Consider the following 25,798-nt stretch of genomic DNA (forward strand, 5'->3'; position numbering starts at 1 on the left):
TTTCCCTGCCTTTCCCTTCACCTGGGCTGTTCCCAAGCACAGCCCACGCAGGTGCTGCCTCACTCGGTGCTGCTGGAGAATCCACTCGGGAATATCCTGTTTTCCCAGGCCACGGAAGGCACCGCGTTCTTCTGCAGCTGAGAAACTTTCCTGTTTCATCAAGATTTTAAGCTGCAAATATCCGGTGAAGAGCTGTGTGCCAGCCTGCCCCAGTCAGCCCACAGACATGTACAAATACCAGATATATAGATATAGATATAGATATAGATTTATATATCTATATAGATATTTATATATTTATATATGTATATATTTATATATTTATGCATGTGTATATTTATATCTAACTATATTTATATATAAATATATAAAATATGTATTTTATGTATCTATTTATATAGGTATATATATTTATATATTTATATATATAAATATACAATATATGTTTTTATATATATCTATCTATATATCTGTATATCTATATATCCATATATTTATATCTTTATGTATCTATATATCTGTATCTCTATATATTTATATATCTAGATAGATAGATATAGCTATAGATATCAGATATACATATATATATATTTAGGATTATTTTTATATTATTACAAATATTTATGTTGTATTTCAGATTCCATTTGTCACACTGTGTGGAGGAATAGCAGTGTCTGACACAGGCCTGGGCACCCTGAAATCCCTTGCCCAGGAGGAGAAGGGGAAGAAAAGGCTGCACAGGAGAGGCCAGGACAGACTCAGGGTTCTGGGTTGTGTCTCCAAAAGCCTTTGTCCCCCAGGGAAGGGCCTGTGCCGCGTGTCCCCGAGCACAGCGGAGATCTGTCACTCGGGATGTTCCCACGGGAGCTCAGAGCCTGGCACAGGCTGCAGACAGCACCCAGCGGTCACTGCCACCCATTCCTGCCAAAATCCCTGCACGAAGGTGAGCTCAGCCCTCCCCGCGTCACCCCCCGTGTCCCCCAGCGAGGTGACAATGCCAGCGCTGTGGGCACGGTGTCCCTGCCCCTGTCCTGCAGGGCATTTCCTGCCAGGGGCTCGGCAAAGCCCTGAAATCTGCCTGTCCTGCCAGGAGATTCCTCCCTAATGCTCATTAAGCCGCTTGCAAATCCCTGGCTGAACACGGCTGCACAAGTTTAATAAAGCGAGAGACAGATGCCATCAATCATCTGGGCCCGCCACACATCTGGGGGAAATCCAGGGCCATTCCTCCCCTTTCTTCTCCCCACCTTTGTGTCCCACAAGGACACAGGAATTACCAGGCAGCTCTGCTCCCATCGCAGGATTCCTGCCCTGCTCCATCCCGGGCTCCTGTCCTCCTTCCCTGTCTCCCAAACCTTGGGGTTTAGCACGAGCTGCTCTCTGGGCAGTGGAATTTCCATCCTGCGTTGTTTTACCCTTTGGAAGGACCAGGAATGTCCCACAACGGGATCTCAGCACTCCCATCCCAGTTTTACAAGAGAGGGATCAGGAGGAGGAGAGCAGAGAGGAGGCTCAGGAGGCAGGGAAGGAGCAGGAGCTGGAGCTTTATCCCTGCACCTTCCCTTTGCACTCTGACTTTTGGGATTGCCTCCTGCTGGGAAGCAGCAGGAAGATGATCCCTCAGCAGGGCTCAGAGCTCAGATTTTGGGTTCAATTCAGACCAGAGCTCCCCATCTGGAACAAATCCACACCTTTCCCAGCGGATCCCACCAAGTGGGAGTCAACATTTATGGAGCAGATGTTGCCTCTGGAGGAGCCAGGATCTTTCTGATCCTGGGATGCTGCATTTAGTGAATGCAGCAGTCCCAATCCTCTGCTCTGCCTCAGGGACAGGAGAGCAGCTCCCATTTATTTGCTTTACAACCTCCTGCCCTTCTAAAAGCAGTATTTAAAAGCAGAGGTTCATCAGCTCCTCGTGGTGCTCACCACACTCTGCTCCTCCAATTCTATTTTTTTAAAATTTTATTTTCAGCCCTGATAGAAGGTGAGGGACAGGGGTGAGGTTTGGGGGGTGTGGGCTGATTGATGACCCAAATTTCCTTTTTGGGCAGAGCTAAGTTGTGCTCTGAGGGTGACAGAGCTGTGTGGGTGTCATGGAATGCTGCCTGCACTTGGTGGATTTGGATTTTCCAGGAGGTGGAAGAGCCAGCGGGTGTCGATTTTGGATGGGCACCCTCAGCTGAGCTTATTTCTCCAGATCTCCAGGCTGAGCTGGTGTCACCAGGAGGACGTGGCCTCTCCCAGGCCTTTCCTACTCCCAGGTGTGGGTGGTGGCACAGGCTGGGCAAGGAAAAGCTGGGAAAAGAGGGAAAAGCGGCACGTGGAGACCCTCATCAGCCTAAAACCAGGCCAGGCCACGTGGTCAGACAGCTGTGACCCTCCCGGTGACCCTGAGGCCACACTGAGCACGGCAAAGGGCACAAAGGGACAAGGAGAATGTCCCACTTGTGCCTCAAACCTGCCTGAAAGCCACGAGTCCACCTCCCTCACCACTTCACCGGGCTCTGACGGGAATTCCTGATGGGAATTCCTCTATTTGAGACCACAGGGAAACCAGGAAAAATAGCCCAGCAGGAGCCAGTGCTTAGCTAAAGCCGCCTGCTAAATCAAGTGGTCTTTAAGGGTTTAGTGAGGCTCTTCCCCCCATCCCCAGGGCTGGGGCTCTCCTGTCCCCTGGGTGTCACTCCGGGTGACAGACACACGGAGCTGGCAGCAGCACGGAGCTCTGGCTCCCACACCAAGTCCTGCTCGGGTTTGGCAGAGGGCTGGATGTGTATTTATTAAAAAAAAAGAAAGCAAAAAAAGAAAAAAGGAAATAAAACAACAGCGAGATGGGAGGATTTGGTGCTCTGAGCTCTTTATGCTTCGGCACAAGGATGGGTTATGGATAATTCAGCGCTGTGGGATGGGAATAATGCACGGGGTTTACTCTGGGTTTGTCTCCAGCAGCCGCCCAGGGATCCAAAAACGTTGGAGCTGAACTGTTCAGTGCATCCAGCTGGGATGTGATGGCTCCTGGGTGCCTTTCCCAGCTCGTGGAGGTGAATCCCAGGTTTTCCTGCAGAGAAGTGTCCAGAGGAAAATGAGGAGGGGGCTTTGAGTGTGGGGATGTGGGATGGGGATGTGGTGGGGCTGAGACCCCCCTGGGCAGTTGAATCCCTGCACGCCACAGGTCCTGCAAAAGCCAAGTTCTTCTTCCCTGGGCACGGCTCAGGCGGGATGAAGGACAATCAGCATCCCATGGGATGGATGCTCCCATGGGGAGGATGGTCCCTCTCACGTTTCAGGTGGATTTTGGAGTGGAAAGCACTGCCTGGAGCAAAGTTGGGTTGGCGGCATCTCCCCAAAAAGTCCGGATATTGGGATGTGCTCACAGCTTGTCCTCCTCACTGCGACCCTGCCGGCTTCCCCCTCACCCCGTGGAGCAGAGAAGGTGCAGAAAAGCCCCAGAGGCAGGGCTGGATCCCGGGAAGGGCCGGGCTGATCCCGGGAAGGGCCGGGCTGATCCCACCGGAGCCGCGCAGTCCGGCCAGGCCGGGCGCCAAGCCCCACATGTGGGATCCATTATCCACAGCGGCTTCGGGGGCTTCTCCCGCTGCCACTCACCTTATCCCGCCCGTGTGGCAGCGGGCACGGCAGCGGGGTTTGCACAGCTGGAATAAATTGCAGGGAGGAGGAGGAGGAGGGGTTTGGGAGAGACAAAAACCAACATTGAACTCGAGAGGGAAGAAAGACGGTATTAGGGGAGGTAATGGGGAAAATGTGTGTGAGAAGGGGGGGATTTTATTTACACGCTGTTTGTTTGGGGTTGCCCACACACGGTGAGAGCTGGGCAGTGGCTGGGCTCCAAAATCCCAGCAGGAGCTTGGGCTTGGCCAGGGAAGAGAAGCAGAAGAGGGGGGAAAAAGGAGGGAAAATGGAAATAGGGAATGCAGGAAGAAGAGGTGGGGTTAGGTAAGGGAACAATGGTGTGACACTTGTTTGGGAAGAGAAGGAGTTGAGGGGATGGAGAACTTGCCTATGGGACTGGACAGGGAAATCCCTGGACATTTGCTGTCCCCTCTGGAAAACACTGAGGTTGGCCAGGCCTTGTGTTACCCCATCAGCCTCTGTGAGCACTCTGAGCATCCCTGGGGAGGGATAACCCACCCCAGAGCTCCCCAGGGAAAGGTTTTATCCTTCCCCTCTCTCCCCCCACCCCATGTCATGAAATATTGGAATTAATATAATAACACACCTTAATAATATTATCCCTGGTCGAGTCCATAAAAGTCCCCTCTTGCATTATGGCATTTGAGAGACTATTAAGTTTTAAGGCCACGAGACCTCTGTGAAGGAGAGGAGTCATTTCCATTTTCCCTCTCTTCTGAGGGCACTGGGGTTTATGGGGCAGTCAGAAACTGGGATTGATGAGCCCCATGGCCACCACATCCCCTGGGAGGGCAGGGCCCAGGCCAGGCTGTCACTGGGATCCCAGGACTGGGGTCCCAGTGTGTCCCCAAGGATGGGACTTGCAATAAAATGACCTTGGAGTGGCTGATGCTGTTTTTTGGCACTTGGCTCTTCCCAAATGCCAAGTTTTCCTGCAGAGAGAGGTATTTAGGGAGAAATGAGGCGGTGACTTTGACATGGAACAAGTGATGGGGCTCAGGCCGTCCTGGGCAGCTGAATCCCTGCACATCATGGGCAGCAAGAGCGTGGCTGGGAGTGCAGGAGTGCAGGGAGAACGGAAAATCTGTAATTTTTGCATCAAAGTGGCCCCAGTGACAGTTCCCAGCACAGCCTGGGGAAATACAGCGAGGTTCTGGAGTCTCCTTTTCCCTTCTGCCTGCTCAGCCTCGCTTGGGAGTAAAAACCCAGCAGGACTGAAATACCAGGAGCTGATCCTCACGGGGCCAGGAGCAGCAGGGTGACAGTGGTGGTGACACGGTGGTGGTGACACAGTGGTGGTGACACAGTGGTGGTGACACGGTGGTGGTGACACGGTGGTGGTGACACGGTTGTGGTGACACGGTGGTGGTGACACAGCGGTGGTGACACGGCGGTGGTGACACAGTTGTGGTAACACGGCAGTGGTGACACAGTGGTGGTGACACAGCGGTGGTGACACGGCAGTGGTGACACAGTTGTGGTGACACGGCAGTGGTGACACAGTGGTGGTTACACAGCGGTGGTGACACGGCAGTGGTGACACAGTTGTGGTGACACGGCAGTGGTGACACAGTGGTGGTTACACAGCGGTGGTGACACGGCAGTGGTGACACGGCGGTGGTGACACGGTGGTGGTGACACAGTGGTGGTGACACAGCGGTGGTGACACAGCGGTGGTGACACAGTGGTGGTTACATGGTGGTGGTGACACGGTGGTGGTGACACAGCGGTGGTGACACAGTGGTGGCACCGCTTCCCTGAGAGACACCTGGGAAATGTGGCCAGGGCAAGAAGGGTGCAGAGCTCACAGGTGAGAACATGGCAGGGTTTGGGGGCTCCTTCCTGACTTGTGAGAGCTGCAGGAACTCCAGGGATTGTCCCCACGGAGCAGTGAGGGGTCACAGCCCAAACCTGATGTCACAAGGAGGAGACAGAAGGAGCTTCTGTGAAAGAAGTGAAGTGAGAGGCTCAGATTAGTGGGAACAACCCTGAGCGAGCCAAAGTAAGAGGGGAACGCCAGGGAATGAGGAAAGGAGAATGTAAGAATCCCTTGCCTGGATCAGGAATATTGCACTGATTTCAGGCAGCTGGATGGATTCAGATTCACAGATTTCTGCCTCGATGAAAGCAGCGGAGTTGGTTGTGATTTACCCTGAGTTCAGAGCTCTGATTACTTAAATCCATCCCATCCCAATCCATGCAGGAACTCAGCGTCAGCTCCAGGATCTGAGAGCTGCAGCTCCTCACCTCTGTGTTGTGCTGCCAAAGAAGGGACCATTTTTTCTTCTTTTATTCCCCAGTCTATTTTTTTCCTAAATCCCAATTTCGCAAAGCAAAACCAAACCGATTCCACCCAAACCAAATCAAATCCTTTCACTGGCCAAGACGACTTTGGGAACGGAACCACTGCAGGCTCAGAAAAGCAGCAGGCCAATTAAAAAAGCAAAAAGCCTTTCCCGTTTATTATTATGTAAAATCTCCTGCTCTTTAGGGCAATCTCATGATTAGGAAGGGGTCAGGGGAGCTGATTTATGATTAGAGAGCTCTTGGCATCGGCAATATTGTATATGTTTTAATTTTGAACCTTAATAATCCATCCAACGTGCAGCACTTGATCGTGACACTCATTTCTCACGGAGCTTTTTGCCAGGCTCCACACAGCCACCTTCACCTCCTCTCCAAACCTCTTCCCTGTGCCAAAGTCAAACGCAATCCAACTTTTCCCTCTGGAATCAACCTCCCCAAAACCCCCAGGATGGGTTCCTTGTCACCATCCAAAGTGACAAAGCTTCCTGCTCACACCAAGGGGAGGCTTCTACTCAGAGGAAGGGAAAATTCGGCGTTTTATTGGATTTTTTTTTTTTGTGAATTCTTCCTCTGGAAGGGAAAAAGAATTCCTGGCTTTTTTTTCTGAACTCTTGAACAAGCAAAACCTTGCTTTTGCTCCTTGGTGTGGTTGCAGGTGATGCTCAGAAGCACCAAAAACTAGTTTCTGCTGGGCCAACCCCTTGGCTCACTGTGCCTGGCATGGTTTGAGTCACAACCTGTGTCCAGCAGGGTGGAAAAAGAGGCAATCAGGGCTGGTGAGTGAATTCTGAGCTGTGGAATCTTGTTCAAGCAGGATTCAGGATGGTGTAAAGCTGGCTCAGGGTCTGTCCTGCTCTGATTTCACAGCATTTCCACTCAAACCTCTCCAAGTTTCCCACCCAGAAGCACCAAAAATGAGTTTCTGTTGAGCCAGCCCCTTGGGTCACTGTGCCTGGCATGGTTAGAGTCACAGCCTGTGTCCAGCAGGGTGGAACAAGAGGGAATCGGGGCTGGTGGGTGAATTCTGAGCTGGGCAGCCTCGCTCAGGGAGAACACACAAGGTGCAAATCTGGCTGGAGGCAGCTCAGGCTCTGATTTCACAGCATTCCCACCCCAAGAACCCCGAGTGCCCTGCCCAGGATGCCCTCCTCGCCCCCAGGGCTGTGTCCCCTGTCCCTGTGCCATCCCGAGGTGTTTATTGAATTGTTGTCCCTGCTCCTGGCGGCGGCGTTTCCCTGCCATTAAACCCTGCCAGCCGCGCTCTGACTGGGTAATTTAAAGCTATAGTTAAATTATGACTTCTCTGAACCTGTTGTGGCACTGACGCATAACCCTAATTAAATGATCGCATCCATTCCAAAGCCAGTCTTTTCTCCCCTCAAACGTTAATTACAACATAAGAGGCTTTAATGGCTCGCCTCACCTCCAGCTCCTCGAAAGAAAGGTCATGCGATTAATTTTCGTCATTAATCTTTTCCCAATGTGGACATTGTGCTGTCACTGGAGCCTATTAAACCCCCTTTGTCCCCCTCCCCTTCTTCTGCCTTCTCCCCCCTTCGCTTCTCCCCCCACCCCCAAGTGAACGAGAGAACAAAAATATTTTAGCTCCACTTTGGCTCTGGTGCCTTCTCGGGGCTTGGGATGAGCTCGGGACGTGTCCCATGTCCCAGCGTCCACCTGAGAGCAGTGGGGACACTGCTCTGCTGCTCAGGGGACGATTTGGGGGTGATGGGGATGATTTAGAGTTTATGGGGATGATTTGGGGGCGGTGGGGATGATTTGGGGGTGATGGGGAGGATTTGGGGGTGCTGGGGTCCCCTGAGAGCTGCACAGGGCACTGGGATGGCACCAGTGGGCACCTCCTTGGTGGTGGAGCTTGCTGAGGCCTTGGTGGGGACAGCTGGACGGATCCCAAGGCAGGGGATGGCTGGAGATGGGGACATGGGACAGCAGGAGGGGCACAAGGGGCCTGGCCATGCCCAGCCGGGGTGGCCACAGCTCCAGGGGCAGAGCCCAGACCCTCCCCATGCCCGGTGGCAGCTGCAGCCACCTCTGACACAGGACCCATTTCAAAGCCCATTTTTGGGTTTTTCCTCCTTTTTTCCCAAAGGAAACAAGCATTTCCTAACGTCCACAAAACCTTCCTGGGTGCCTTAACCCCCCTGAGCCCGGGAGCAGCTCTGCCTCGTGGTTTGGGGTCTGGGCGGGCGGGGGGCTCGGAGCGCACACACACATTCAGTTAATTCGCTGTATTGTTTCAGCTGAAACCAGGCCCTGAATAATTCCCTTTTATCCAGGGTGACGTAATCGGGGAGCAAGTTTCTGCTCGGTGGGGGCTGGCAGCACTCACGGCACGGTTCGGAACGGCGGCTCCAGGCACGAAGCACGCCGGGATCCAGGGATCCGTGGCGCGGCCCAGGCCGGCGGTGCCGCGTCCCCAGGCTCGCGGCGTGCCCCAGTTTGAGGGGCTGCGAGCGCTCCTGAAGGGTATGACCCACTTCCCAGCCCTCCCTCCAGCTCGCTGACATCCTTTTCTCGCCGTTCCCAAGGGCACCGGCTCACGGGGGAAAATCCTGGAGTGTTTTAATAAAGAGGAGACAGATGGCAGTCACCTCCTCGCCGGGTAAATACGGGAGTGGGAAGTGGGAAAGGAGAGCAGGAGAGAGACGGGATGAGCCTGTTTTGAGCAGCATCTTTCCCTCAAGGCACAGCTCCTCCACACCCTCGAGGATCTCCCTGGATTTAGGATGTGGATCCCCATCCCTCTCGCTGCAGCTCCCGGCCCCTCCGGCAGGATTTGGGCTCATCCCTGTGGCTCATCCCTGTCTCTTGCTCCAGGCCTGGGGTGAGCCAGGAAAAGAATCCCGGCTGTGCTTTTGCCTGAGCAGCAAGGGCAGGGCAAGAGCTCGGGATGGGGCCAGAATTCCAGCTGAATTTGGGAGCTGGACTGAGCACAGGGGCCGAGCCTGGCTGGGGTGGCAGCCACACAAAAACCCCTCTGCTGTTTGGGAACCCCTTGGCCTCTTCCCAGGGCCATCAGGGGTGCTGGGATTCCCAGGAATGGGTGGTGGGCAGGCAGACACGGCAATATTCCTTCCTGGGAATGGGAACTGTGTCCCGTGGGCGCTCTGGGTGAGTTGGGCCAAGCTGAGCATGGTGACCTCGGTGCCTTCCTTGTGGTGGGAGTTCCGTGCGTAGCCCTGGGGCTAAAATCGGCTCCAGGAGCTGCCAGGGAATCCTTCCCACCCAAACAAGCCTGGAAAGAGCCGATGCAAATGGAGAGAAATCAGGGATGCACCCGAATTCACGGCCTGGGGCTTTCCTGGTGTCTCCAGGATGGAATTACAGGAAAAAAGGGGATGGGGAAGTGTGACAGCAGCATCCTGAGCTGGGGGAAACCACTCCAGAGCTGCTGGGATCAACAGATCTGGGCTGATTTCACTCCCTGAGCCCTTCTCACCTTGAGTGATGCTAAAAGCACCTGATAAGAGAACAGCAGCCAAAATATGAATCCTGCACAAGCTTCAGACACTGCAACCCTAATTAATACATCCCTGACTGCCACTTTATTGCTGGAAAATAAACAGCTGATGGCAAAAGCCTTCCCAGAGACCCCTGTGCCCTGGAGCACAGGAACACTGCAGCATGTGACTTAGTTAAATTTCAGACCTAGTACAGGATATCATTGGGATATCCTATAAAGAGGGGGAAAAAGGGATTGGGATGAATCTCTTGTGCTCCCCACAAGCTTTACATCCCCAAAACGACAGCCTGGGGACTCGTGCAGAGACAGGTTTGCCACAATAAAATCCACATGGGGATTTCTGAGGCCCTGGGTGCTGAGGGGGCCCGGTGCTCTCGGCTCAGACAATCCTCATGGCTCTTTTTCCAGCTCTGGAGTCAGGTCTGACTCTTCCTCCCTTCAGGGGGTGCAGTGAGGACCTGACCCAGCACTACTGGGAGCACTGGGAGCACTGGGAGCTGTGTTTGGCTCTGCTGGGAGCACTGAGAGCTGTATTGGAGTTTGGGTCTCTCTGGACATCGAGGAACAGCAATTTGGCTTCATCTTCCTTGATTCTGTTTGGTCCCCTCAACTCAGGATATTCCATGATGCTCGAATTCTCTATTTGGGCTCTAAACCTCCCCCGAGGTTTGGGGAGAAAGGCTGGAGGGCCAGTTTAACCCAGGGCCTGTTTAAATCTGAATTTTCTCCCCAGATAACCCCGTGCCCCAAGCATGGGCAGCGGTGGCAGCGCTCGGAGGCACCCCGGGATCAAAGCCAGCGGATCCCGGCTGCCAGCGGATCCCGGCTGCCAGCGGATCCCTGCCAAAACCCTGGAGAACACAGACAATGGCAAACCCCTCTGGCTTCCCCCGCAGCCGCCGGAGCCGCCCCAGCTCGGACACCCGCCGCTTTTTTTTTTTCTCTTTGTCCCAAGGACATTGGGGACATCACGTCCGCAGTGCTCCGCGTAGCAGGATAATAATAATTAATAACCATTAGCAACAATAAGGATAATACCAGCGCCAGGCCGGACTGACTGTGCAGAAGAGACACTTTTTTTTTTTTTCTCCCCCTCACTTTAATGAAAACAATGATTTGACTTTGAAGAAAGTGACTTTTTTTTTTTAAGTGAAAGCGGAATCCGCTCCCCTGCCCCCCCCGCCGCACACACTCCTTCTTTGCCCCCTCCCTCCTTTTTTTTTTTTTTTAACTCTCCTTTTTTCTTTTTCTTTTAATACTCTGCGTTCTATCATGCAAATCCCCTTTCAAATTATGAGAGTATTAGAGCCATCAGCGGTAATGTCACCGCCACAAAATGAGAGCAGGGACTTAAGCACCTAACGAACAATGAAATGTGCGAGCCCTGGGACAGGACAATTAAGAACTGGGCTTAGCCAGCCAGGGAAATTTATTGCTATCAAATCCATATTTCTATTTTCCCCCTGAACAGTAACCTATTTGAATATGATTAAAGGGTTTCATTAGAGCTGAGAGAAAGGCCCGTGTCCCGCCGTTCCCTGTGAGCTCACAAACACGCGCGCTTTGGGGAGGAGGAGGAGGACGGGGAAGCAGGGGAGGAAGGAAGGGGATGGGATGTGCACGGGACGGGGTCAGCAATCCAGGGCAGGACAGGGCTCTTCCTGCACCTCCAGCGCTGCTGGACAAGCTGGGGAAGAGGAGCCAACACGCACCGAGGGGCATCCCGGGGTGCTGTGGAAAACAGGGATCCTGGGCTTGATGCTGCATCCCAGCTGCTCCTGCTCCCCCCGGGCATGTCACCGTCACCAGGGGCATGGGGACAGGCACAGAGATGTCCCTTCCTCCCTCACCATCACCAGGGGCATGGGGACAGGCACAGAGATGTCCCTTCCTCACTGTCACCAGGGGCTTGGGGACAGGCACAGAGATGTCCCTTCCACCGTCACCAGGGGCTTGGGGACAGGCACAGAGATGTCCCTTCCTCACCATCACCAGGGGCTTGGGGACAGGCACAGAGATGTCCCTTCCACTGTCACCAGGGGCTTGGGGACAGGCACAGAGATGTCCCTTCCTCCCTCACTGTCACCAGGGGCATGGGGACAGGCACAGAGATGTCCTTTCCTCCCTCACTGTCACCAGGGGCTTGGGGACAGGCACAGAGATGTCCCTTCCTCACCATCACCAGGGGCTTGGGGACAGGCACAGAGATGTCCCTTCCTCCCTCACCCACACACAGGGTCTGTCTGAACAGCAGAGGCCGAGGTTTGGCCAGGTGAGCATCAAGGAACACCCGAACTCCTGAAAGGTTTCCCGGTTGTTCTCTGTCCCTCAGTTTGTGCCCTGGACAAGCCCCTGTCCCCCAGTGCACAATCACTCGAGCTCTGCACTCTCAACCTGCTTTTATCCAGAGCCCACCACCAGTTTTCCATCACTTCAGAGCTCTCACACCCCGAACATTCCCTATTTTGGCGGCGAGAGGAATCTCTCAGCCTGTGCTCCAATATTTATTTACTCGCTATTCCCACACCACAGTCCATCCATCACAGGAGCCCCAGCTCCCAGATCCTCCACAGAACTGCGTTTTCTGGCATTTGCAAGCTCGATTGAGCTGTTCCTTCTCTGCACCTCAGCTCTTGGTCACGCTGCAGAGCCCACGTCACCGGAGCTGGGATGGATGGAGTGAGACAGAGGGAGCAGAGGAGAAGGGGTGCTGCTTTCTGCAGCTCGGCACATTTGGGGAAATGAAGTACAAAACTTTTGGAGAGAAAGAGAGGAGGGAAGAGAGCGGATCTGCCCTCTGTGACCAGCTTGAATCAAGCAATACAGGTGCTCCTTGCCATTGGTAATTAGTCCAGAAGGGAATAACAACACAAGGATTTGTGACACTGCCTCACTGCTGGTGTTCCTGGCAGGGTCTGGCCCACAGGGATGCATTTCCCACCCCTCCAGAGCAGGAAGAGTTCATTTCCCACCTTCCCAAGGCAGTAAGGGCGCATTTCCCACCACTCCACGGCAGTTCATCGCCAAATTCCACCAAGGCACCCCAAAATCCTTGGCTGCCTCCTTTCCCCTGCCCTCAGAACTGCCCATTTAACCCTTTCAACACCCAGGTATTCCATCCCTGACTACCCAGGGACCCTCCCACCATCACTTCCCAGCTTTGCATCACGAGATTGAAAAGAACAGAGAGATTCCAGCTCACACTTGAATTTCTCTCTCTGTCTCTCCTCTTGCAGAGAACAGGGATTAATTTCTCCGTGGAATTTCTCACCCCATGAGTGCAAATCCCATTCTCTTGGCTGGATGGAGCCCCGATGGAGGTGGGGCTGAGGAACGGGGATGTTTTCCCCTTCCAGCCCTTGGAAGGACGATCCTGCCTCCCAAAGAGGTGCTGCTGTCCCAGTTTCCCTCTCCTCGGAGCGGGTGCAGGAGCTGGGAAGGGCAGGAAGGAGCTGCTGATCCCTGGGTGATCGAGGGGATCCCACATCCCCGGCTGAGTGTCCCATTTGCTACGGGATTGTTGGGAATGATCGGGAATTTGGGAAAATATCAGGGGGTGTCGGGAAAACACCAGGAGTTTTGGGAAACATCAGGGTTTTCTTGGAAAATATCTGGGGTTTTGGGAAAATAGGGGGTTTTGGGAAAACATCAGGGTTTTTGGGAAAGCATCAGGGTTTTTGGGAAAACATCAGGGGGTTTTGGGAAAACATCAGGGGGTTTTGGGGGGAAACATCAGGGTTTTTGGGAAAGCATCAGGGTTTTTGGGAAACATCAGGGGGTTTTGGGAAAATATCAGGTTCTTTGGGGGGGAAACATCAGGGTTTTTGGGAAACATCAGGGTTTTTAGGAAACATCAGGGTTTTTGGGAAACATCAGGGTTTTTTGGAAAACGTCAGTATTCCGGGCAGCATTTAGGAACGAGGTTAAGTCCCATTAGAGTCAATGGGACTTACGGACATGCTTAAATTAAGCAACCGCTGAAACCCTCGCCCGAGTGGATGCCAATGACAATAATTAGCGCCTCTCCCGGCAATTACAGAGCCGTGGATTTGAGGCCTCGATCTCCCTGCTGCGACCTCGGGGATGCAGCCCAGGATTCCCAGGATACAGCCCAGGATTCCCGATAGGAGCCAGGCGGATCCGCCGCTCCCCATCCCTGCGAGACGAGCACATCCCTCGTTAATTAGAGCTCCCTAACGAGCTCGCCCTGGCTCGGGGAGGGCTGGCAGCACCCGTGGCTGCGGGGACACGCCGGTGGCAGCTTTGTGTCCCCGTCAGGTCGCCCCAAGCCCCCCTGCCCACCCCCACCCCGGCGAGGCATCACAGCTCCTAACGAAACGGAACTGCTGCCAGATGAAATATATTACTATTAAATACTTAATTCTTCTAGTGAGCGGAGAGCAGCCAGTATGAATACGATTATTAAAGAAAATTACTTTGGCTGATCAGATATTTCTGCATACTAATTTCTGACCCTTCTTTCCTCTCTGCTTGCTTCTCATCCCTTAGAGACCAGGACAGATAAAATTCCATCACAAATAGCTGATTACTGGGGCTTGCATTAAAATCAAATTTTTTTTCCTCCCGGCGCTAATGTCCTTGCCCAAAGTAGAGGCAGCAGCTGTCAAAAAAAAGGAAAAAAAAAAAAAAAAGGAAAAAAAAAAAAAAGGAAAAAAAAGAGAGCTTCGAGATTGGTCTAGATCTGAATATCCTGAACTTTGAGGTTTCTGCTGTTATCGGCTTGATCCAAATGCTGAAGTTGGCTCTGGAAGCAGCTGGGCTGGAAGGTTTGGAGCAGGAGAAGAGAGGGAGGGATGCCTTGGCTCGGGGCAGGGATGGGCAAGAGGCTCTGACCCTGCTCCAGCCCCTGTTCCTGCCCCATTCCCGCTCCAGCCCTGCCCCATTCCGGCTCCAGCCCCTGTTCCTGCCCCATTCCCACTCCAGCCCTGCCCCATTCCGGCTCCAGCCCCTGTTCCTGCCCCATTCCCACTCCAGCCCCTGTTCCTGCCCCATTCCTGCTCCAGCCCCTGTTCCTGCCCCATTCCCACTCCAGCCCCTCTTCCTGCCCCATTCCCACTCCAGCCCTGCCCCATTCCGGCTCCAGCCCCTGTTCCTGCCCCATTCCCGCTCCAGCCCCTGTTCCTGCCCCATTCCCACTCCAGCCCCTGTTCCTGCCCCATTCCCACTCCAGCCCTGCCCCTGCCCCATTCCTGCTCCAGCCCCTGTTCCTGCCCCATTCCCACTCCAGCCCCTGTTCCTGCCCCATTCCCACTCCAGCCCCTGTTCCTGCCCCATTCCTGCTCCAGCCCCTGTTCCTGCCCCACTCCTGCTCCAGCCCTGCCCCACTCCTGCTCCAGCCCCTGTCCCTGCCCCATTCCCGCTCCAGCCCTGCCCCTGCCCCACTCCTGCTCCAGCCCTGCCCCTGCCCCATTCCCGCTCCAGCCCTTGTTCCTGCCCCATTCCCGCTCCAGCCCCTGCCCCTGCCCCATTCCTGCTCCAGCCCCTGTTCCTGCCCCATTCCCGCTCCAGCCCCTGCCCCTGCCCCATTCCCGCTCCAGCCCCTGTTCCTGCCCCATTCCTGCTCCAGCCCTGCCCCATTCCCGCTCCAGCCCCTGTTCCTGCCCCATTCCTGCTCCAGCCCTGCCCCATTCCCGCTCCAGCCCCTGTTCCTGCCCCATTCCTGCTCCAGCCCCTGCCCCATTCCTGCCCCTGCCCCTGTTCCTGCCCCATTCCTGCCCCTGCCCCATTGCTGTCTCAGCCCTGCCGGGGATCCTTTCCCAGCAGGATCACCCAGTCTGGTTCCTGGGAAGGAAGGCAGAGGCCAAGCTGCTGATGGGAGCAGGTGGATGGAAGGGGGCAGCGATGGGATGAGCACCGTGAGGGCTTCACCCCCTTTCCCTCTCAGTCAGGGGGACAAACATTGGACCTACACAAACACACCTTTGAGTTCAAATACGGAATGGTTTGGGTTGGAAAGGACCTAAAATCTCATCTAGCTCCATACTACGGGCAAGGGCATCTCCTGCTAGACCAGAAACTTCCTTCAAGCTCTGCATCTCCCACCCATCACCCAGACCATGATCCCCTGTCACAGAAGGAAGCCACTAAAAATAATTTGCTCCTGCCTGATCCCTTCCCCAGCAGCATCACCTCCCCCCCAAACCTGGAAGGCTCCAATTTACCTGCTCTGAAATAAAGACACTTGTGCAGGTGTCACAGTGCTGAAGCCCTAATTACAGCCTGAGCACGTTAATTCCCAGCTCCACCAGCTCCTGTCGGAATGAGGGATCCTCTCTGCCCTCTCCCCCTCCTCGGGAAGCTCCTGAGGGAGCGGGAAAGAAGAAAAAGGGGGATTCAAAGCTCAACTTTGCAGCCCTCAGAGCTTGCTGGGCTTGGCAGGTGAAGCACTTAAGTTTGAATTTCAGGTCTGGCGCTGCTGGATTTGTTCCTGGGGAAGGGAAAAGGGAAGAGGGAAAAGGGAAAATCCCTTTGCAGTGGTTTTTGTGTCCTCCTTGGCTTCCCAGCTGCCCCACAGGCAGATTTGGGGCTGTGCCCGCCTGCCCCGGCTCCGGGCACCATCTGGGAGCCTCCAGTCTGGCAGGCACAGCCGGCCAGCGCCGGCGGCCCGGGGCTGTGTGTGCACAAGGACGAGGAATGTTTGTTTTTCCTTATTGACTCTCTCCGAATAAACGCCGGGCCGGCAGGAAAGGGGCTCCGGCGGCAGCTGTTTGCCAAGTGTTTGTGATCAAAACCCTTCTCCATAGGAACAGGTGGCACGGGACCGGCCCCGGGCAGGCAGAGCAGAAAAATGAGATTTTTACCTGGCTGGGGAAAAGCTCCGGGGATGTGAACGGGCCCCTCGCCGGTGCTGTCACCTGTGTCCCTGCCAGGGCTGTCCTCCCGTGCTGGCCCGGCCCCTCCCCGTCCTTGATAACTCATGGCAGCAACACTTGCACAAATCTTTAATTGTTTAGTTTAAAGAATTGTGTTTTGACCGCAAGGGGATTTTGGCTGGAGCTCAAGAACTGATAATGATATTTTGCTGCCAAGACGTCGTCTTGGCTGTGCCTGTGTTAATGTTCACTTACAAGAAGCTCCAATTAACTGCATCAGCTCTCACCGAGAGAGAGGGAAGGGGGGAGAGATGGAGTCTTGTGCAAAAGAAAGGAAGAGAGAGAGAGAAGGGAAGAAAGAGAGAGAAAGGGAAAAAGAGAGAGAGAAAAGAAAGAAAGAGAAAAAAAGAAAGACAGAAAGAAAAGGGAGAAAGAGGAAGAGAGAGAGAGGAAGAGAGAGAAGGAGAGGGGAAGGAAGGAAGGAAGGAAGGAAGGAAGGAAGGAAGGAAGGAAGGAAGGAAGGAAGGAAGGAAGGAAGGAAGGAAGGAAGGAAGGAAGGAAGGAAGGAAGGAAGGAAGGAAGGAAGGAAGGAAGGAAGGAAGGAAGGAAGGAAGGAAGGAAGGAAGGAAGGAAGGAAGGAAGGAAGGAAGGAAGGAAGGAAGGAAGGAAGGAAGGAAGGAAGGAAGGAAGGAAGGAAGGAAGGAAGGAAGGAAGGAAGGAAGGAAGGAAGGAAGGAAGGAAGGGCAAGACACGGCACAACAAAAGTACAGAATCATTTAGGTCAGAAAAGACCTCCAAGATCAGCGAGTGCAGCCTGTGACCTGTCCCCACCTCATCATCCAGAAGCAGGAATTGGTTCCTCAGGAAATTCCAGCTCTGCTCCATCCAGAGCCATCCCCAGCCCTGCTCCCACTCCCTTTCCAAGCCCTCCCAATGCAGAGAACGGCCCCAGCCAGGTGGGGAGGGCAGTGGGGGCGGTGCTGTGTCACCCTCTGGGACCACCCATGAGTCTGGGGGTGTCTGAGCAGCTGGGTGCTCACTGAGCCCTTCCCAAGCCCATTTTGGGGGTGACAGAAGCAGGGAGACAAACTGAGATGTGCTGGGGCTGCTCCTGCCAGCCCTGGGCTGATTCCCCATGGAGATGGATCCTGCAGGCTGGATCCCCTGCTCCAGCTTCACCCACTTCTTCCCCAAATCCAACATTAGGGCCCAAATATTTGGGAATCCTCACACTTCCAGGCTCCGTGTGAGCACAGACTGAGCACACAGGGCACAGCAGAGCCGGGAGGATCTGGGAGTCTGTGGGAACAACCCCATCCAGGCTGGAAAACGGGGCAGTTCGGGGCTGTTCCTGTGCCCTGCAGGTGCCAGGAGCTGATCCCAAATCCCCTTTGGGATCAGGGGCTGCAGCCGTGGCCCGGAGCAGCTGCCTCCCCGGGAGGGCACATTCCGGCTTGTCCCGGGGCTCTGGGGGATCCGAGGGGGGGATTTCTCTGCAGAGCCGAGGCTGTGCCCCGGGAGGGTCAGATCCTGCCCTCGGCTCACGTTACACAAACCCGAGGACAGGAAGATTTAGGAGTGGAGATGCCACACAGTGCCGGGTGTTGTTTGTGCGCCTTTGAAATCGGAGTGAGCGGGAGCAGAGGGAGGGAAGGAGGGAGGGGAGGGGGGCACGGGGCCGGTCCCCTCCTCGCAGTTCCTTTCTGGCATTGAGGGGAGCTGCCTGGACTCTCTCTGCCTCTGTTGCTTCAGGTGCAGCTCTGTTTTCTTACATGTTAATTTTTTCCTGTTTTATTATCCTGTCCCTCAGCCGCTACCAGAAACCCCGGGCCGGCTCGGGGAGCGTTTCCTTCAGCCACAGCTGGGGCACATCTGGGCAGGGACAGCTCTGCCAGGGGGTGGCTGCTCCTTGGGGACAGCGCTGGGCGGTTCCTGCTGCCACCAAACCCTTCCCAGAGGCAGTGGGAGTTCCCATGGGATGGTCCCGAAACTTCTCTGAGCATTTCTTGGTGAGTCCCCTCTGTCTGGGGGAGCTGTGGCAGCCACCCCGAGCCACAGGGACCTTGAGGGGACCGTCCCCCTCTCGGGGGTGTGTCCTGCCAGCTGCTCTCCATGGCTTGGGGCAGAGCCGAGGAGTCGGGAGCTGCTCTGTCCCGGCTGTCCCCGCATCCAGCTGGAATTGCTGGAATTGCTGGAATCACCCCTCTCCTACTCCCCTCTGCATCCCCTTTTTGGAAAAATTTCGTCCTGTTCATCGACTACAGGAGGAGCACCAGGAGATGGAAGCTGAGTGCTGCAGATATTCCCCCACAGGGAGATCCCAGCGATCCCTGTGTGACTTCCCGGGAAGCAGGAACCCCTTCCATGGTCTTGTCCTGGCCCAGCTCCCCAGGAATAATCTCCACCCCTGCCCGGCCCTGCAGGACCTGCTGGGATGTTCTGGGGACCTGCAGTGGGGGACAAGGCAGGAGCGGTGCCATTCCCAGCTCAGGTGGAGCTGGGATTCCCACCTGCCCCCAGCCACGGATCCAGCTGCAGGCAGGGATGGGGCATGAGATAAATCTTCCATTTACATTCAAATTTCAATAAAAATGCTTTATTTTGTGTTTTATTGCAGTTCCGGGGCAATAAAAGCCTCCTTTAGCCCCAGGGAGCCTCTCCCTGCAGGAGGTTTCCCGATTGGAATTGGGCAGGAGGTGGCCTCCTGCTCCATCCCAAACCTTCATCCCAAACCTTCATCCTAAACCTGCTCCATCCCAAACCTGCTCCATCCCAAACCTCCATCCCAAACCTTCATCCCAAACCTTCATCCTAAACCTGCTCCATCCCAAATCTGCTCCATCCCAAACCTGCTCCATCCCAAACCTGCTCCATCCCAAACCTTCTCCATCCCAAACCTTCTCCATCCCAAACCTGCTCCATCCCAAACCTGCTCCATCCCAAACCTGCTCCATCCCAAACCTGCTCCATCCCAAACCTTCTCCATCCCAAACCTGCTCCATCCCAAGCCTGCTCCATCCCAAACCTTCATCCCAAACCTGCTCCATCCCAAACCTTCATCCCAAACCTGCTCCATCCCAAACCTTCATCCCAAACCTGCTCCATCCCAAGCCTTCTCCATCCCAAGCCTGCTCCATCCCAAGCCTGCTCCATCCCAAGCCTGCTCCATCCCAAGCCTGCTCCATCCCAAGCCTGCTCCATCCCAAGCCTGCTCCATCCCAAGCCTGCTCCATCCCAAACCTCCATCCCAAACCTGCTCCATCCCAAACCTGCTCCATCCCAAACCTGCTCCATCCCAAACCTGCTCCATCCCAAACCTTCATCCCAAACCTGCTCCATCCCAAACCTTCATCCCAGACATGCTCCATCCCAAACCTTCATCCCAAACCTCCTCCATCCCAAACCTGCTCCACAGGGAGCTCTCCTTGACACACACCCAGGTGTGAGTGCAGTTACCAGCCCTGAAATGCAACCTGGGCTCCTTTATTCCAATAAACCACAAGGATGAAGCTCCTGCAGGTGAGCACTGGGTGTTCCCTGCTCCTGGCAGCTCCAAACCCTCCCTTGGGCATTGCAAACCCTGAGTCACATCCAGCCCCAACCCAGGGACTGACACAAAAATGAGGAGGGTTTTTTTAAAGTATAAGAGTTTTGAAGTGTGAAGGTTTCAAAGTACAGTTTTTAAAAGCTTTTACAGTTTTTAAAGTTCAATTTTTAGAGTTTCTGTGAGGTTTTCCTTTTTTGTCTCTGCTCCCTTTCCAAATGCAAAACTTCTGGGTGCACTTTTTCAAGCCTCTCCTCTTTATTTCCACGGAAGATTCTCTCTTTTCCCAGTCAATAAAGACACCCAGGACACAGATTAGCATTTGGCCCTCTGCTCGTCTGCTGGATTAATTTCCACTAAATTATAAGTAAAGAATGATTGATTATTGTGATGATTAAGAATTTATCCTCATATAATACCTTTCATCTGCAGAGGCACGGCAGGATCTCGGAGCCAGAGGTGCAGGGGGGAGTTACATGCTGGTTTGAATCCCAAGGAATTGGAATTTTTGGTTTGGTTCCCTGATCTTGCTCCAAAGAGGGCAGAGAGCTCCATGGTGGGACAGATATCGAGGCAGGAATGAGGTCCCACAGTCAAAACCAAGCCTTTGAATTTGTTTTGATGATGTGAAGGTGTAAAAAGGCCCAGCTGATACTGCTTGGAGCTCCAGGAGAGATTCCTCCTCTGCCCCCACACGTGTCCTGTCCACCCTGTGAGCCCAGCGGGGAATCAGAGTGGTTTTTAATCCAGGGCTGGGGATACAGGAGAAATTCCTGCAGGTTTGAGTCTGAAACGCTCGGGAAGTGCCACAGAGCAGCCCAGGACGGATGGGTCAGTTCCCAAGCTCCTGAACCTGTTGGTCGGTGAGGCCTCAGGGACACCCTGCTCATCCCATTTGGTGTTTCCAGCAGCTCAAACACGGCCAGTGAGGGCTCAGCCCAGCACAGGGAAAAGGAGCTTTTGTAGGGGAGCTCCACAGGGCCAAGGCTCCTTTTGGGAAACCCCAGCGGGGACGGGCTGCGCTGAGGGTCCTCACTGAGGGGAGCTCCGTGGGAAGGAGCCCAGATGTGGAGAGCCCTGATGGATCGTGGACAGCCCTGATGGATCCTGGAACATTTCAATTCCTCCTCAGCATCTCTGCTGCCCACCTGGGCTCTGGCAGGCTCTGGCACAGCACGGCTGGGGGGATATCCCACCTTCTCCTGGCCAAGGGTGATGGATTTATTCCCTGGGTGAGAGCCGCGCTCTCCGGAACGCCAGGACGGGCAGATCCCACCCGCAGCCCCCGAGCCGCCCCTTCCCCGGCCTCAGACAGTCCTCAAACAACAACTGTCTGCCTGCCCGGCTAATCCCTCACAGGTGACCTCAAGACAGCCGACGCCTCTCGCTAAACTCTCACATTCCTCCGTTAACCCCTCCGTCCCCGCGGCCCGGCCCCGGCGCTGCCCTTCCCCGCGGGGCTGGAGCCGCCCGATGCCGCCTGGATCATCCCCTTCCCAGAGCTGCCGGTCAGAGGTTAAAAGCCTAATGTATTATTATAAAGCCAAAGAGAAAAAGCCCCGCATTCGGCCCTATAAATCTTCCTAACAACCTCGGCACATGTGGGAGCCAGACGATGCCCCGGCTTCTCCCCCACCCCCGAGCTCTGTGCGGTACCCGCGGGCCGAGCTCCATCCCCTCAGCCCTGCCTGGTGCCCGTGGCCAGCCCAGGGATGGGCCCGCTGGCACAGAGGGCAGCAGCCTCTGCCCTGTGCCACACCAGCCCTTCTGCCATCGCTCCTGGCACTCCGGCATCACTCAGGGACTGAGGGAGACATTGGGGGAGTGAGGGAGACCTTGGAGGAGTGAGGGAGACCCTGGGGGAGTGAGGGAGACCTGGAGGAGTGGGGGATACCCCAGAGGACTGAGGAATACCCCAGAGGAGTGAGGGAGACCCGGAGGAGTGAGGGAGACCCTGGGGGAGTGAGGGAGACCTGGAGGAGTGAGGGAGACCCTGGGGGAGTGAGGGAGACCCTGGGGGAGTGAGGGAGACCCCTGAGGACTGAGGGATACCTGGAGGAGTGAGGGATACCCGGAGGAGTGGGGGATACCCCAGAGGAGTGAGGGATACCCGGAGGAGTGAGGGATACCTGGAGGAGTGAGAGATACCCCAGAGGAGTGAGGGATACCCCAGAGGAGTGAGGGATGCTCCCGTCCCTTTGGGAAGCACCGGGACTCCCCCCGTGCCCTCTCAGCATGTCCCAGGTCCCCTGGCACAGCCCCAGGCCCACGGGGCTGAGGAAGCTGCAGGGCTGGGGATGGTGAGGGAGCTCAGAGGGCTGATTGTTCCCAGGGTATCCATGGGGAGGGAGCAGCCCCATCCCGGGAATTGGAGGCACCTCTCCGGTGTCAGCGAAGCGCCTGGCCCGTGTTCCTCCGCTCTCTTTGGGGGAACAGCACCTCAGGAACCGAATAATTCCTGGTGTAAAACCTGGCACGGGCAGGGAAGGCCGGACCACCGGCTGCCGGATCGATGGGAGTGTTTAATACCTGTGTGAGCTTTCCTGCAGCACGGCAGCAGCTGCGGGAACAAAGGCTCGCCTTTGCTCCTCTTCCCTTTGCTTTTCCCCCTAAAATGCGCATATTTGTTTTGGGAGCGATGCCAAAGTTTCTGGAGATCAAAGTGAGAGCGGTGTCCAGAGATGACGGAGACAATAAAAGGGAAGAAAGGGTGAGGAAAGGGAGGAAGAGCCGCGGGCTGAGCGGGGCAAGGGAGCGGCGAACGGGAAGCACCGGGAGCGCCGGGAGCCGGGAGCGGGCGCTCCGCAGGCCGGACCGTGCCCTCTGCTGGCGGCGGCCCGGGGGGATCGGGGGGATCGGGAAGAACCAGGGGAACAAGAGGGAGAGGAGCCGGGTCGCATTCACACCCCACGCTCCATCCCGCTGCATCCCATTCCCCCGCGATCCTCTGGGAATTCCCTGCCTGCGGCCAGAGCCTCCCCGTCCCAGGGGTTTCCCTGATTGTCCCGACCCCTGGAGGTGACAGCGGCTCCTGTTTGTGCCCCCCGGTGCAGCACGGGCACAGCTGAGCCGGGGGACAAGGAGCAGAAACAAGACAGGAACCCAAAGCTGCAGCCCCGGGGTCTCCACACTGATGCCAGACTGCAGATTCCAGAATCATGGAATGGTTTGGGTTGGAAGGGACCTTAAAGCCCACCCGGTGCCACCCCCTGCCATGGACAGGGACACCTCCCACTGTTCCAGGTGGATCCAAGCCTTGTCCAGCCTGGCCTTGGACACTCCTAGGGATGGGGCAGCCACAGCTGCTCTGGGAAAGCCGCTCCAGGGCCTGCCCACCCTCCCTTCCCAATATCCCATCCAACCCTGCCCTCTGCCAGTGGGAAGCCACTCCCCTGCCCTGTCACTCCAGGCCTTTGTCCACTTGCTGCTGCCACATTTGTACCCAAAACCCACCGAAGCTCCCAGGGCAGCAAAGCGGAGCAAAGCTCTTTCCACCTTCATGGACACCTTTCTAGGGTGGGGACAAAAATTGTCCCAAAAGTCATCCCAGATGCTCAAGGAGACTGGAAAGATCCCCAAATGGAGCACCTGGCCCATGCCCGAGCCACATCCATTGGTTCCAGCTGGTATTTGGTTTTTTTCCTTCATTTCATCCTCCTCATTTTCCCCCAGGCTTCAACAAGCCTGGAACTCCGACCAACCAGAGCACTGTAAATCACATTTCCCAAGCTTCTGCATCCGAGCCAAGAGAGGCCATGGATTTATTCCTATTTTTGAAGCAAAACAGCCCGTGGGCCAACACTTGCTGGAAAACCAGGCTGGATCCAGACTGAGCTGCCCTCTCCCCCTCCAACACTGAGACTCCAGATCCAAAAGCCCAACACAGGGGATGAGTTTGGGACTCCAAGGAAGCGTTGGCAGAGCCCTGGGGAACAGATGGGTCTTTCCTTGAGCTCCTCCACCTCCCTGGGGCTTGGGTTGGGCTCCTCCATCCCTGCACCAGGAATAATTTGTATCCAGTGGCTTTGAAGCCCTGCGGAAGAGGGATGAGAGGAGCACCCCCGTCACAGCTCAGCTCTCCCCCGTCAGCTCTGCCTTTAACTCCCTGCTTTAGATGCCCAGGGTGATGTGAGAGCTCTGCCTCACCTGGACATGCTGAGCAGGCTCTTTCCGAGAAGAAAGAGCTGCAAACAACCCGAGCAGCAGGATTTGTCTGTGAACAAACTGTGAACTGCGACCGAGTTCGCTTTCAACCTCCAAATCCTCCTAAAGCGCCGCGCGCCCGCTGCACATCGATCGCGCCCGGCAGAAAAAGGGAATATTTGTTTCAAGGGCTCACCAGTCATCCCCAAGACACTGGTTATTTGGTAACTTATTCTGTAAACATCCAGGCCTGGCTCACTCGGCTTGCACGAGGTATTTGCTCTCGGCTCTGCTTCCTTCAGGCTGGTTCAGAGCGCTGCCCGTCCAGCTCTGCTCAGGCTCAGCTGAGCTCAGCCAAGCAGGTTTTTTGGGTGGGGGCAGAGGTTTGGGCCTGACTGCCTGATGTGAAGGAGGATTTAATCCTGACCATCAGGAAATCACAGCTCCCGCCTCCCCCCACCTGAGGGAACGAGCTTAGAAATCCTGAAGAAAACCCGGTGTTTACTTTCTGGGTTTCACATAGCTCCAGTTCATATTTTTGAGCTTTATCTCAGCCACAAGGACAAGAAAATATTTTTTTTATAAAAGAGGAAACAGACGAGATTTTCACATAACCACATGATTCCTGAGGCTTTAAACATCTCCAGATTTAGGAAGACTCACCAGAAAAATCCTGAGGATTGGTAAAACCTTGGGCTGCTTAGTTTGGCCGCTCAGTGTGGCCCAGAGCTGCGAGGAGCCCACACGGAGAGCTCTGAGCCCAGGTTTTATCCGAGAGACAGAACCAGTTTGCAGCTGAGGCTTTGGTGCTGGCTTAGGTCTTGGAAGGGTTGAAAAAAGCTATTGCAGTGAACGCCAGTGAGCTCTGGATTTGGGGAGAGCAGCCCATGAAGATTTAGGTGAATTGGCTGAGAGGTTTTCCTGAGCAGTCCCCACAGAGCAGGTCCCCGGCAGCTCAGGGCAGCTTTTCCCAGGTGGAGCCAGTCTGGGCTGCTCAGGTGGGATATTCCCCTGCAGCTGGGAAATTCTTCAGCAGTTGGGAGCATCTCCTGGCCTTTCCCAGCCTGAACCTCCCTCCCTGACCGGTGCCAGTGGTGACGGAGAGCAGCGATGCTGCTGAGTGCTGCGGGCACCGTTCCCTGCCAACGCCAGGGCCCTCTGCAGCCCATCCCTGCTCCAACAGTGCCAGGAGAGGATGAACCCAAGGGCAAAAGGCTCCTTGGCCCCTGAGCCTGGCGTTGGATCCGTCTCTGTCTCGCCGATCGTGAGAGATAAGTGAATCCCCCGCGCCGTCTGACAGGCGGGGAGACATTAATAATTATGTACTATTTAAGGCTGATTGAAAATGAAGAGGTGGAGGTGTTGGGACAGATGTGGCAGTGCCAGATGGATTGTGATTAGATTAGCACCGTTCCATTTGACGGGATCTGAACCATGCTTTAATCATTTATTGTGAAAGCTCCGCTCCACGCGGGCGCGCGGCGCTCTCCCCGTTGCTGTGCTCGCGCCACGTCTGTGACTTTGGATCACCCAGCCCCGAGTTGTCCTGGCGTGAAACGTGTCATGTTTACAGCCGCTGTTTCCAGCCCCGAGCCCTCCCTCTGCCTCTCCTCTCCTTGTTTGTACAAAGCCTCCCGCGATTCCCGAGCGGAGCCTGCTCATCCCTGCCAGCGGATAAACAGCGGCTGAGCCGTGAGCCCAAGAGCCCCTCCATGGCCCGAGTCACACCCCGGGCCAGTCGCACCCCAGGTGGGCAGGAAATGCTCAAAGTGGAGCTGGAGCTGCTCCTGGAGCAGCTTTTGTGCCCCTCTGCTGCCTCCAGTTCCAGCGGATTCC

Source organism: Poecile atricapillus, chromosome 23, assembly GCF_030490865.1.
Source record: "Poecile atricapillus isolate bPoeAtr1 chromosome 23, bPoeAtr1.hap1, whole genome shotgun sequence".
In the NCBI taxonomy this organism is placed as follows: Eukaryota; Metazoa; Chordata; class Aves; order Passeriformes; family Paridae; genus Poecile; species Poecile atricapillus.